Raw genomic sequence first — 13,684 nt, 5'->3', positions numbered from 1 at the left:
AAAACAAACTAACAAACTCTCTTTAGTCATTCTTATATGACGCATACACCAAATACTAACCAGTCAGAGCGCAGAGAAAATAATTCAATAAAACAATTATGTAATTGTATAAAAATCTTTTCTTTAAAGTAGGTTTAATACTAACAGTCTCATTTAATCCTGAATGAGTATCTGCATGGAAATAATTAATATATTTATATTTAAAACATACAGTATTTAATATAACATTACCACCTCTAGAATTCCTATTAATAGTTCTAATAACTCTAAATGTAAACTTATTAAACTCCTGCGTATCCATTATGTGCTTAGCCAAAGCATTATTGTTAACTTTCCTACAGATACCAGAGATGCTGTGATATATGTTCTTTTAACATCCTATTAGTCTTACCAACATAAAAACAAACATATTTTTCCCAAGTGGCTAAATTACATTCATGGATTTACAGGTTGCAAAAACATCAAAAATAATAAAAACTTTTATTGTCATTGGGTGTTTAGATTCATTACTTCTATTAATATGATTGCAAAATTGACGATCATAGCATGGAACGGTTACAACATTAATAAGAAAAAGTGTATTAAAATCCTTAAAGCAGAATTATCTTAAGATTCCTTTCTTTTTTTATATAAAAAATTAGGATGTTCTGTATAGCCTGTAGCCTTTTTAATAGTAGCTGATGAACATAAAATTGACCAGTTTTAATGTTTTTTTTTATGTTAGTATGTGTATTGTATTTAATATAGTATCTAAGCTTAGAATTACATTCGGTACAATATCTAGGCTGTCCATTGTTTACTTGCTGCTCAGAAAAATAGGGTCTAGCTAAAATTTTCATTTCGTGAAACACTCTGTTCCTATTAGTATCTAAATGGTTAACTTTATAAACCCTATTATAAAACTCACAGTACATTTCATTAAGTTTTAGAGAACAGTCTTAGTATTAAGTCTACTTGCTACTTGCTTAGTATTAAGTCTACTAAGATACGAAGTATGCCATTAAAAATATGGTGAGGATGCATATCCACATGCAAATAATGAGTTGTCTGCACACTTTTTTTTATAAATCTTTGTACCTATTATTCTATCCTATATATAAATATTAATATCTAAAAAAATAATAGTAGTAGAAACTTTAGACTTAAAACTTAAAAAAGATGAAGTGGAATGTAAATGAATGATAAAATAATTTCAAATATCCAGACTAACATTCCGAATGAGAACGATATCATCAACAGATGTTTTGAAGTATACACTTTCTTTATCAAAAATATAATCTCCATCCCATGTTGAGAGTGCAATATTTCCATATGTATTGGCAACTGGAGTGCCCATTGCATTGATGATAGTACCACTTCACAAATAAAAACACATTATTAGATTTAGTTTTATGTAATAAAATTTGTATTTCATGAGTTGACTTATCAGTAAACTGACATAAATGTTGCCTGACATCTTGTAAGCCGTATTCATTTGGAATCACAGTAAATAAACAATTTATATCCAACATCACTAATAATAAACTATTAAAATAATCTTTCAGATTTTCAGATTACCATGTATGTAACTGGGAAATAAAATCCATATTTTCCTTTGTAAAATTCTTAACATAATTCAATGTGGGTTAAAAAAACATTTTCTGAATAAATAGAAATTGTGTAACCCAACCAGAAACAATAGGTCTCATAGGAGGACAAGTGATGTTCTTATGAATTTTAGGTAATCCATAAATAATAGGAATAACTGGATTTGAAACATCCATAAATGCATAGTCTTCCAGAGTAATATAATTATTAACTTGTAAATCATATAAATGTGCTTTAAGTCTGTAAATCAATTGCTGAACATGTAAAAACATCTACAACAAAAGAAGTATTAATATCTATAACAATTGCAACATATTTTTCAGTATATTTACTTTTGTCCATAATTATTGTTGTCCCCCATCAGCCTTTTTAATAATATCATTAGTCTCTTTTAACACTCTCAGTGCTAAAATTCATTTTGAGAATGATTATAATACTTAGCCACATTTTCCCTATAAAATAAATCATGTAAATGTTTTTCACACATACTTTGAAAAGCCAATATTAAAGGTTGGCAGGCCCAAAACTTTTATGTTTGCATTTCTCAGCAGGAGCATCAATCTTATCTTTAAACAATATCTTCAGATTCAGTTCCCTTACAAATAATTGTAATTTAGTAAGAGCCTCACTGATATCACCACAAGTTGAGGATATAAAGTTAAGACATTTTTAAAACACTATGCATTAACGGTGTTAAGCAGACAGAAAATAAGTTCAAAACACCATCTAAAGTAATGGGTTGTTGTACAAAAGCAATGATAGAGTCCACCTGTTGAAGAAATTGTCATTCGTACTGTCCTTCTGACTTCTGGTATTCAGACCCTGATAAACTCTTTGATTTTATTGATTTTTTCCCCTGCTTACACTTTTTCTGTGCTCCTCCAGTGTTTAGTTGTTTCGAGCAGTAGTCTTCACAGGGAGCTGTATGGGTATTGTCATTGAAGTGGTTAGAAAATCTTTGTTACTGTTTTGGCATATAGGATAGGATGTTTCTAAATGGACCCAAGAAGCATTTGAAACATTAACAGAGTCCGACATGGTGAATACCAGCAAAAGCTTCTTTATAATTCCAAAGTCTTTAGATGAAGATGGAAACTTGGTGTTATAATGCAAAGAAATTTTACCTGATTCAATTGGATGTGGAGCCTGTACATCAAGATCGTATACTGAAGATACTCCTTCAACTGTTTGTAGAGGAATAACAGATGTTCGCCATTTATTCTTAGTACTTAAAGCATCTTTATTATACTTTGTTTTCAGCCAGGAAAAATATGGGTAATTCTAAAGTTATCAAAATCTTGAAGGAACAACTTTTTCTTTGCAGCAGTAATAGTGTTTTCATACTTAGAGAATCAAGGGCATCCATGTACAGTGTAGAAACACATTGAAAGCTGTTAGAGTTATGATAGTATTTTCCAAATCTCCAATATCAGCCGTTAACTGCTGCACAATATCAATGAAAAATTCATTCATGAGCAACATATAATCACAACTTAGTTTCATATTTATTTCTTGCCATTTTTTCAAAAGATCAGGATAAGAATTACCATAAATTTGGCATTTTAACTGCTCATAAACCTTTTGATGCAATATTCATTGTTAGAAAAGCTTAAAAACTTAAACTTTGCCATTGCAAACATAAGATTGCACATTTTTTCTAGTAGTTTAATATTATTTAGGATGGTAACTTGAGATTCATTTGAAGATCCATTGTTTAGACTAGAAGGCTTTGCTATTAAATACATTTTTTACACAGTCCAAGGTACTGAGTTCCATTGTGTTTGTATTTTGGACTATTTTTCATTTGGAACTCACATTTGCTATTTGGAAACCAGTTTTTGTTAGATTGCTGTTCATATCTTCTTGGTTTCAGTGCAACACAGTTCTGAATATGCCCATACCACTAGTTGCACAAACCTATGGTATGTTATCTATGGCAGTTTCCAAATCATATATTTTTTAATCTGGTAAAATATACTGGTGTGATGACAACTTAGTAAAGTAGTATTCTAGATCATTATTGTATGGCATACACAGCATCCATTATGGAAGAAAGCATATGTTACAAAATAGCAGACTGTGGCAGTGAAAACCTGTAAACCGATTAATCAGCTGCTCTGTAAATAAGGCAATATCTCTCTTCCCTTTATGGGTTTCATTATGAAACTTTCAGGCAGTCATCACACAGTGTTCAGCTACAGAAAGTACCTATGTGTGCTATTCTGCTCTTTGGGGTCTCACTGCAGCAGTGTACTGAATTTGGCCATGCAATATTTCTTGCTTTAGCTTAATGGCATATTATTTGACAGTTTGCAAATGAAAACAAAAACATATATACACATACACAGACATGTATATGCTGCTCACAATATACAGAATGGATTTTTACTTCTGAGGTAATGACAACTCATTAAAGAAGTACTACATGAATGCTCAGCAGAAATTCAGAATGACGACACCCGCAATAGAAATGGAATATAATACAAAATTTCAGACCTTGAAGATGAGTGTCTGTGAACCAATAGGAATGGAATATAATACAGAATTATAGACTTTTGAAGGTGAGTGTCTGTGAACCAATGGAAATGGAATGCAATACAAAATTTCAGACCTTGAACATGAGTCTCTGTGAACCAAAAGATCAGCTGTACATACCCAGAATGCAGGGTCTTCCAAGATGACTGCACACTGATCAGCGGTTGATTTGAGATCTCCCAGTGTGAAAACTAAAATTATGAAAAAAGCACCAGTGAAACTGTTAGCTTAGTTAAAATTCCATCAGTAGGTAGTAATTGCACTGGTTTTATGACAGCAAATAAGAAATTTTGAGAACTTGTGAGAAAATCAGTCAAAAAATGGAGGAGAGAAAACTTTGGCTGGAAAGAATCCTATAGGTCATCAGCAACAAGCAGATGGCCATCATTCCCACTGCTGCAGTAGCCTTTAGGGTATATGGGTTGTTTCTTGCCCACCAATCACAACCACCAGCCAGCTTTCAAAAGATGTGGCTTCCTCCCACTCATCTACTGTGACTGCTGATTTGTGAGCCCTTAGGAGGGAAAAATCAACAGTCAGAGTGGCAAATCTTTAGTACTTTCTTGCTACTTTGTGAAGAAGCAGCTGAGAGGCTTCGCAAGAGAAGCAATGGTATTGAGCTCCTTTCTGGTCTTTGGAGAATCCTTCCATACTGAAATTTTGTATGTATAATTTACAAACACACACACACACACACACGATAAAAATTATATTTTATACTTTTATTTTTGTGGTTCTGCCCCTTTAAGAAACATGTCAGAAGCTTCCTGTCAGGGTACTGCTGTTTTTTTCTGTTGGCTAATTTGGGTGCTTATTTTATAACAAAATGTACTGCATATGTAAACTTTTTCTTATTTAAATAAAATGTATGTGACAAAGTGTTTTAGTTGGGTGAGGAATACTGTGGGCTATGTAGTGCTTGTGTTCATTCTGTGACAATTTACCTGCCATTTTTCTGTCAAAGAAAATTTACTTTGAATGGGTTTCTGACAGGAATTTAGTGTGCTACTTGTGCATTACAGTATTTTGGGGTCTTTGTATCTGTGAAAGTGTAAGTGTGCTGCTTGTACATCTACTGAATGACTTGTTCCAACATGTCTTACATGTCAAAAGCATCCTTCTCAGTCACAGCATGGGTACTTACCCTGCTCCTCCTGATTTGACTTCTGTAGTTCCTAGAAAGAAAAGACAACATACCGAAGAGCCCTTGTTGACTCCATTGGATCAGTCTTTGCCTCATCCGCAGGTGGGTGACCTCAGCGGCCAGCATTCATTCTTCAGACCTGCAAAGCCTCTTCAGCTTCCTTTAGTATAGTTCTTTCAGCCACCATGAACTCGAGGTCAGCTTATCCTCTATGGCTGTCCCAGTGTCCCAACCTGGCATGGGAGAGCAATCTTTACTGGGGCATGGAGACACATTGGAGAATGCTGCTGGTTGTTGCTGAAGAAGAGACCTATTGATGGGACAGAGGTTCCTTCTTCTAGCTGGTCTTCAGGGATAACTGTAAAGAAAAAAAAAGGTTAAACACTGTTGATCAGAAGACGTGATATCTATAAGAAAATATAATTTTTTTACGTTAACCAAAAAAGTGTTAGACAATCAGTCTTGGTACACAGATTACAGAATCTGTAGTAGAAACATTCCTGAGGAGGACATGTCAGATATCTCTGATGCTGCAGAAGCTTGGTCCTCACAAACTTTTTTGAAGGAATTTTCTTTTTCTCAGATTATAGCCAGGATGAATGAGTTGATGAATGAGTGTTTTGAGGGAACAAATGGATATTCCCTCCCTGAATTGAGGAGATAGGATATGCCACAAGTGGATATCCCCTATTCTGTGCCTATTTCACCAGTAGTGCCAGCCTTGGAGGATGTAGTAGTGCTGCTTGTAAGAAACCTGATTCACAGCCTTCCCTCAACAAAGAATTCGATAGGCTTTACAAGGTTTCTCAAACTAATGAGCACTTATTCTTACCTTAGATCTGATCCTGCAGCCATCTCTTGATTTTCACTAACAGGCTGCTGATGGCATCCATCCCTTTCCCAGTGGTTAAGTAGGGAAAAGATTTTGAACAGATTTGGTAAGAACATTTTTTCTGCTTCCGTTTTAGCATATAGTATTGTTTTACTATTAGACCCATATGAGGAAGTTTGTACTTTTTTGTATAGACAGTTTGAGAGATTTAGCTACCAGTATTTCTCCCTGAAGGTAGTACCTTTCTCTATTCTATTGTTTTTGACATTCCTCAAAACAGTAGCAGAAGTAGTGGCCCTAAACACAATATCTGTACAAATATACACATTCCTTAAGACATGATTAGATACTTGAGAAATGTTTTCTGATCAGGTAAAGTCTGAAATTTGGAATTCAGCTTTAAATAATGAGGTTTTAATTGCCCCATCTACTTCTTAGGTCCTCAAACAATTTGATCTGAGAGGGACATGAATTCCAGGAGTTTCCAAGATTTTTATCTCCCTCCCCTTTACAAATCTCCTTGATGAAATATAATCAGATCCTGCAGATAGACTAGTGGTGGACCGTAGCTGGGATAGCTACTAAAGTTCAAACAAATGACACGGATATATGAAACTTGAATTATGTCACTGATAAAACAGAACGAAAAAAGGATGAAAAAACACTTCTTTTAAATCCACAGAAACCTCACTGCTTCGCCGAATTGGCAAGATGTTGAACTAAAGTGTAACAAAAAGACTGTTACACACTGATGTTTAGCAGTTCAAAGTTAAGTAGGACTAAATCTGTTTATATCCCAGGCATATACATTCCTGTAACTCTTCCAAATGATGCAAAGTAACTTGAACACAACTCACAACAGTCTGTGTGGGGAGACCATAACAAGCATAAAAAAGTACCTTAGAATGTTTGTAAAAGCTGATGAAATGTTGTAGAGCAAATGCCTGGTTGCTCAGGAAGTCCTGACTATCCGTTTAGCTTGTGGTAGAGAAACCCAATCCAATACTTTGTAGTTAGAAAAACACAAGAAGCTTCGCTTTGCAAACTCAATAGTTCCAAACTTGCAGGGAGCAAATGAAGCACTAGAAGCACTAGCAAAATTGCTATGTAAACAAACTCAGAAGTTCCAAACTCATGCACTGTTATACACTGATGTTTAGAAGTTCAAAAGTGAAGTAGGACTAAATCTGTTTGTATCCCAGGCATATACATTCCTGTAACTCTTCCAAATGATGCAAAGTAACTTGAACACAACTCGCAACAGTCTGTGTGGGGAGACCACAACAACCATAAAAAAGTACCTTAGAATGTTTGTAAAAGCTGATGAAATGTTGTAGAGCAAATGCCTGGTTGCTCAGGAAGTCCTGACTATCCGTTTAGCTTGTGGTAGAGAAAACCCAATCCAATACTTTGTAGTTAGAAAAACACAAGAAGCTTCCCTTGGCAAACTCAATAGTTCCAGACTTGCAGGAAGCAAATGAAGCACTAGCACAATTGCTATGTAAACAAACTCAGAAGTTCCAAACTCATAGGAAGCAAAAAGGCGCTGTAGACTGAAAATAAATCCTTTATTACAACGATAGCATTCCTTAAGCACTAGTTGAGCGCTTTCATCTGCACCATCGCAGACTTCATCAGAACTAGTGCAAAACATTTAATTAACTCATTTAAAAACAGTTTTGGCCAAAACTTTGTTACTCAATTTAAAGAAACAGTACTCCATTTGTAACATAACTAATATTGGACCTATATAAAAAACATATAAATCTTGGTGATTTATGTATATACATACCAAAAGTAAATACAAATGTATATATAATTATAAATATTGATTTTAAAAGTCACTAAAAATAATTATTCATATGGTATTGTGATTGAAATACTAAAACATGAATTAAATTCACTATGTGTACTTACATTTCATCAAATATTGCAGCCATAAAAATATTATGTATCAAGAATTAAAAATGGTTTTATACTTATAAAATCGTTAATACCTGGATTCCTGGTGGAATTTGAAACTTGAGAAATGTTTTCTGATCAGGTAAAGTCTGAAATTTGGAATTCAGCTTTAAATAATGAGGTTTTAATTGCCCCATCTACTTCTTAGGTCCTCAAACAATTTGATCTGAGAGGGACATGAATTCCAGGAGTTTCCAAGATTTTTATCTCCCTCCCCTTTACAAATCTCCTTGATGCACTTTTATGTCTAAGAAACAAAACAAACAATGTCCGTCTTCTCAAACCAAACAGGGAAATAAAACAAGATGACAAGAGGGGAACAATAAGAAACATGGATCCTTTGCTAAGAATGGGCAGTCTCCAACTTCAGAATGACTATACCAACATTCTTTCCCCCATCCCCTCCTCTCCTGCCTCTGTCTGTCAAAATCTGCCCTAACAACTTGCTCTCTATATTCCTCTTTTGCATAAGATTGTGACAGACTCATGGGTGTTTACGATTGTTTGGGAGGTATACAGTTCACACAGGATACAAGCTCCCTTTCAGGGGAGTTCCTGTCCATCCTCAGAACCAAACAGAATTCTTTCTTCAGCACTTACTCACACTAGGTGTCATAGAACGTGTACCATTTTAAAAAGACAAAGGCTTGTATCCCAGAATGTTTCTGGTATCAAAGAGAGAGTCCTCTTGGAGATAAATTCTAGGTCTTTCCTTCATAAATTTGTATGTTAAAGTTCCAAAATTCAAGAAGTTCACCCTTCAGAGTCTGTTACCTGTCATTCCCCAGGGAAGCTTTATGGTAACATTGGACCTAAAAGATGCAGAACATCGCATTCTCGTAGCCAAAGGCTTTAGTAAAATTTTCAAATTTGCTGTGTCTGGGTCGCATTATCAGTTCTCTGTGCCACCCTTTGGGTTATCTGCTGCCCAAGGGTGTTTACATAGTGTCTAGCTGCAGCCGTAGCTCATTGCAGAGTGAATTGCATTCATATTTTTCCTCGTTTAGATTTTCATTTATTTATTTATTCTTTGTTGACAGGGTTAGTCCCACTAGGTCAGTAGCCTGTTTTCTTGGGAAATCTGAGGTGGTATTTATACCACTAAGGGAAATTTTCCAAGGCATGGAGGATCTTCCCCTACTCTTGTCATACAAGGACGCGAATCATCGTAGCACTTCCGTTTTCTGATCCTAGCATGGAGGTGGCTTGGAGAAACCAGGAGCAAGTATGGAATTGAGTAAAAATGAAAAAAAAGAGAGATTCACATGAAAGTAGTGAATCTCTCAGCTTGGATGGAGGAAAGCAGATGAAGGAGGATATAATTATGTCCAATAATCACAGCAAAGAGTTAAAGATAGGCGAGCCTTTAAAGAGCATTGAATAAGTGGTGATGATGTGAAGGCAGTTGAGCCTTTGTTAGGAGCTCCATGCTGTGGTGGAAGGAGAAGAAGAAGCTATATGAGTGGTGGATTTGGAGGATTTTATACTGCAAAACCTCTTCTGGGAATAGGATTCAGCACAATTGTCTGTTGTTACAACCCTCCAGTCTGTAGGGTTATGGGAGGATTTACTGATGGACTTGGCAGATATGAGTGATCCAGAAAGTGTAAAAGATATTTCCTGGGGTGAAATAATTGACAGACTACAGCAAGAGGATGGTAAGTGAGCAGAATCTACAGTGAAGAAGTCATATGCAGAAATGGTGAAGATAAGAACACAAAGAAAAAGACAAGAAGAAAGATTCTATGATTAAGAAAAATAAGTCATTCAAACAAGAATAGAAAAAAGGTACTGAACTGGGCAGATGCAAGGTATGGGATGAGATAATTACACTTCTTGGAACTAAAGCAAATGAGGTAAGAGCTTATATATATATATATATATATATATATATATATATAAACTTACTGTGACAGTAGTTTTGAATCTGGAAATTATTAGATAAGTTTATAGGAGAATATGATAAAAGAAATACAATTTCCCTTGGAATCTGTATGTCTTAAAGACTTTTTTTCAGAGAAACGAGAAAAAAAAGATTCATATACAATTTAGAAATGAAATAGAGAAACAGACTTTTAAAGGGAATTTATTAAAAATATGCAAAGATGTATTAGAAATTTCAAAAGTATATGATAAAAGAGGTTTATGGACTGCTGTGTGGGACTGTCTTGTGATATTGAATGTAGAAAATGAAACATTGTGCACATTCCTAGTATTATAAATTTGGATGGGGACACAGATATGGTGAGATATTTAGGTCAAGCAAAAACTTGTTTTATCTGTGGTAAATCCGATCAACTGATAAACAATTGTGAAAATAGAAAATGTGTATGTGGAGAAACAGGACATTTGGAGGCATGTGAGTTAAAATGTAACAAATGTAAAAAGACAGGGCATTTAGGTATGTAATGTGAAGAGATAGAGTCAGAGAATATAGATACACAAACTTATCATTGGTAGGTCACTAAACACTTAGAGGTAGAATTGAATGTTGTAGACACAAACAGGTTTAATACAGATATATGTTTCAGAAAGTGAGCAAGAGAAGCAAGACGTTGATAATGAAAAAAGGCAGTATTAGAAGAAAGTTCAGATATTATTGATATGGAAGACATAAAATTGAATGTAGTTAAAAAAAGAAGATCTACTGGTAAAAGTGTACGGGAAATAAAATGAAAAAGTGTAGAAAGTCATAGCAAAGAAAAAAAGAAAGTAAAGGGATAACATAAGATATTACTACTTGTAAAATATTAACAATAAATGTTAATAGTTTCAAAAGTTTGACAAGAACAACAAGTATTAATGAGTGGTGTAAATAACAGGATAGTGATATTCTGGAAGATTCTAGATTCTTAACTAAAGAAGAAACATATCAAACCAGAATATAGTGGGGAAATGTGATTTGGAATTTTGGGAAAGAGACTTGTTTAGGGATAAGTTATTTTATTCAAGGATGCAGTAAAAAAAATGATTCTATTGGGGTTAAACTGGGTAGAATTACGATTGTTGATTTAACATGAAATGGTCAGGTTTTGAGAATTATCACAGTTTCTGCTTATGTGGCAAAATGAGAGAGAGAGAAGATATGTTTAAACATTTGATTCAATGTGCTGATATAAATATGGAGAAAATTGTGGTAGGTGATTTCAACTGTAACTTAACGCATCAGAAGAAGAAAGATTACGATGTTAAAATAGTATTAAAAATGCTAACATATGGGCAGTTGAGAATTTGGGATAAAAGCACATGGATTTACAATAGAGGAGAGCATAGAACAAAAATAGATTATTTTCTGTTTTCTTCAGGATTACTAATATTAGAAGAAATCATTTTGCCAACAGATTTTTCCAACCACAGAGCTATTTGGATTTGGTTAAAAGGGAATGACGACCGTTTAAAAATAGGTAAAGGGATTAAAAGAATGAATTAAGTTACATGAGATGAGATAGGAAAAGATAAAGTTATATAACTGTGGCAAGATAATGTAGATATAAGAATCTTTTATAAGGATTGATCAGAATGGTGGTTGTGTTTTAAACAAAAGTATAAGAAATCTTATATGCAGTGTGAACAAAAAAAAAAGAAGGGAAGAAAAAAATCGAGTATATATAACATTAAGTAATGAGACTTTTGATAGTCTGCAAAGAAATGATGAAGCATGTTTTGGAAGCTTATAATTTGAATAAAGCATTTATTGTATAAGCAGAGGTCTTTTTTGCATGGGAAAAAGAAACTGCGCCTTATTTCAGTAAGATTATTAAGAAAAAATAGTATAATGAGGCAAATGAAGGATATAAATTGTATAATCTATAATACACGGGATAAAATCATGAGACTAATAGAAAATTATGTAGAAGAATTATTTACAGGGCATGGTATACAAACTCATAATGAATGGAAATTAATTTCTTTTTTAGAACAAGATAGTAAGGAAATGAAGAAAATATTTTAATGGAGGAATTTGAAAATGTATTCAAGTTAGTTTGGAGTCAGCATCCGGTCCGGATGGAACAGAATATATATAATGTATGAAAATATGACAAGGTCACAAAAAGATATTTTTAATGGTTAAATAAGCGATTTTGATGTAAAGGGCTATATAGTGACGTAATATTCATATGGAAAAAACATTGTAAAGAAGAAATTCAGAATTGGAGACCAGTAGTTTTGGACAATACAGACTATAAAATATTAATGAAGATTTTACAGAGAAGAATGGAAAGCAAAATAAAGTCATAAATAAAAACATATATGGTATAAAAGGAAAAAATGTGTAGGAGTTGCTTTTAGTTATTCGGGAATTAGTAGGTGTATTATATAGAAATAATCAATCTACAGTTATGGTAAGTGATGCAAGCAAAGCATTTGATTCTGTTCAGCACAATGTGTTATGGGAAATATTGAAGTCATGTAGTATAGGGAATTTGATTATAAGGGTATGTATGACAACATATAAATATAATATAATAAGGGCTTTGATTAATGTTTGGTTAAGTAAGGAAATAGTGCTTTGGAAGGGTATAAGACAAGGATGTCCCTTGAGCAGTATAATATTCTCTTTTATGTGATATCCACATTTATTAATAAAAACATGGAAAAGTTACATATCTAATGAAGGGGTATTTGTACCAATTTTGTTATTTTCAGCAGATGATATAACTGCCACAAGAAATATTTAAGCACGAGCAGAATACAAATGATTTTGCAAGACCATTTACATGTAATAAGTTTAAGAATAAATAAAGAGAAAAGTTAAGGATTAGGTTTGATGGTATGTTGGAAGGTGTCAGTTTTAACTTGAATATAAAAGTGTTTAGGATTTGTCTTGGAAAACGGGGAAATACATTACAGTTATGAAAGAAAAAAACAAAAATGTGACAAGTATGTGTAAGTTTTAGAAAACGTTTAGATTGTCCTTCAAAAAGAAAGTTTATTTGATTAATTCTATTTTTTAGCAAGAATCTCATATTTGGCCAATGTGTTTAGCAGGCCTGTTTTTTAGAAGGAAGTTTATAATAATGCTTTCATTTATTTGGGGTTGTTGCTTAAACCCAGTAAAGACAGGTGTACTGTATATTAAGAGAGAAAGGGGTTAGGTTTGATTGATGCTATAGGCTATATGCAGCATTATTGCACTTATTTAAAATATTACAATATTTAAAGCACAACGATGACTTGTTATTAGAACAAATATTGAATTTTTTAAGTATAAAGAAGAATTGTTAGATATTTGAAATAATAAGAGGTTACAGATCAATTATGAAATAAATAATTACCAAGAGAAAACTTTCTCCTGGATACAATAATGCTATGAGTAAATATTTTTGTGTACATCCATGGAGAGAATTATTGAGAGTTAAAATTGCAGCAATACAAGCTAGAATGTCAAGAGGGAAAGAAATGGTCAAATGTCAATATCTTTTTATGGAGACTTGATATACAAAAGCTTCCAGTGAAGGCAAATATGCCATATAAGATGAAAAAAGGCAGAATTTGTCTGTATTGTAAAGAATTTGAGACTAGTGAGCATGTTTTTTTTCTAGGATGTAGAGGAAGGAAAACTTTATGGAAGAAACTAGGTGATATGAAATATTTAGAATGAATTGAAAATGTAAGTGAATTAA

General features: G+C 33.4%; 1 protein-coding gene across 2 annotated transcripts in view; it reads left to right on the top strand.

Annotated features, from left to right (window-relative positions):
* SMG6 (SMG6 nonsense mediated mRNA decay factor) overlaps nt 1-13,684 on the top strand; it is a 3,859,488-nt gene that overhangs the window by 3,043,341 nt on the left and 802,463 nt on the right. The gene's annotated exons all lie outside the window — the stretch shown is intronic.

This window comes from Protopterus annectens, chromosome 13.part0 (genome assembly GCF_019279795.1).
Source record: "Protopterus annectens isolate FY-2018-M chromosome 13.part0, PAN1.0, whole genome shotgun sequence".
In the NCBI taxonomy this organism is placed as follows: Eukaryota; Metazoa; Chordata; order Ceratodontiformes; family Protopteridae; genus Protopterus; species Protopterus annectens.
This window is presented reverse-complemented; position numbering and strand designations above follow the sequence as displayed.